Raw genomic sequence first — 1,810 nt, forward strand, 5'->3', positions numbered from 1 at the left:
GTTTATCTTTTAACATTGTATTAATTGTTGTTTTTGAATTTTTTGGATTATCTTTGTTAAGATGTTATCTTTAATATTTAATTTTGAATTTGTTAACTTTAGTTTTGATTTTATTAAAGTGTTTGAATTTATCCTTATATTTTCTTTGTCTTTTATTTTATATTATTAGTTGAATTTATTAGATTAGTCGTATCTTTAAAATTTAATTTTTTATTAATTAAATTATCTTAGTTTTGGATAGAATTTTCTTTATTGATATTGTCTAAATTATTAAATACTTTATTAAGATGTTTATTGATTTTATCTAAATTTATTTCATTATTTTTTAAATTAAAATTTATTTTAATGTTTGAATTAATTATTTCTAAATTTTTATTTAATTTTAAGTTTTATGAATTAATTAATGTGTTTGAATTGATTTGGTCAATGTTCTATTTGACTAAGTCGCTGTTGATGCCAATTTGATCAAAGTCTTGATTGACTTGATCAAAATGTAGATTGTCATGCAGCATACTAGGGATAATTTCATAATTATCTAGATTATTGTGTAGATAATTTAAACTACTACTAATAGGAGTATTTTGGTAAACTATACTGACTTTAAGCGCATCCCCTAATTCAGTAAGCTTCTCCGTTGGATCTGACTCGAGTCTGGATTCAATTTTGACTTGGTTCTCTAACTCTAACGGTTCCTCATGAAGCTTGGTCAGGCAGGTCCAAAACTCATGGGCATCCTTGACGTTTCCTATCCTACATGTAACTTTGTTAGGTAATAGATATGAAATTAACTTTATTACCTTTTGGTTTGCTTTCGAGTTCTGGGTTTATCGTCTCAGTGTCATGCCGCCATCAAAGTTGTTCATAAAGATGAAAGCTTTCCATCTGCATCCTCCACATATTGAATTTGTGGCTCTCGTATATCTCATGGTGGTTCGTGGATGCTTCGTCCTTCTTGATGAGACATTGATATACTTGCAAAAATTATAGACACGAAGCGATTTCCAAGACTTTGTCTTGGAGTAAGTAATGTGGGAGATAAAGAATTAAAGGTATTTCACAATTTTTTTAAAAAAATAATAAAATAATAATAAAAAGTATTATGACACAATTGCTAGAATGGTTATTTTGTCAATTTAAACTAATAGTGAAAAAATTGAAGTGAATTTTTCAAAAAATATTGGAAGGTAAAAAATGAAAGGCGGTACCTGCTCTGATACCACTTGTTGGATCGTAAATTTCATTATAGGGGGGGGGGGGTGAATAGCGATCTTCAAAAATCATTATCGAGTAAGCAGTGAAAATAGAAAACACAATGCTAACAAAACCAATTTTACTTGGTTCGGAGCCTTTGTCGACTCCTACTCCAAGGTCAACACGTGAGAGTGCTTTCGTTGGGCCATCACTAATAATTCGTAAAATGTTACACGATTGAGTACAAGATTTATAGAAAATGAAATACCGACAACAACAACAAGAAATTGAGCCATAGGTTGCCGAAAGAGTTTCGTAGCGTCGCAGAAGTAGTGCACAATAGAGCAATCGCAGTCCTTTGCTCCAGGTGGTGGCCTCCTTATATAGGAAGCTCCGGGCGCCTGGATCCCTTCCAGGCGACTGGAGCGTGACGTCAACCCAGCCAATCAACGCGCTCCACGTTACGATGAGATAAACTTTTGCATTTCGAGCGCTCAGACCCCTTTTTCTAGCAAAAGTTTTTTTCCTGCAAAAAAAAAGGATTAGTTTGAGGCAATAAATATTATACTACCCTGCAAAATAAAAGTTAGCACAAATATATAAATAGAGTAGTAATTAA

The sequence above is a fragment of the Zingiber officinale genome, chromosome 1A (genome assembly GCF_018446385.1).
Source record: "Zingiber officinale cultivar Zhangliang chromosome 1A, Zo_v1.1, whole genome shotgun sequence".
In the NCBI taxonomy this organism is placed as follows: domain Eukaryota; kingdom Viridiplantae; phylum Streptophyta; class Magnoliopsida; order Zingiberales; family Zingiberaceae; genus Zingiber; species Zingiber officinale.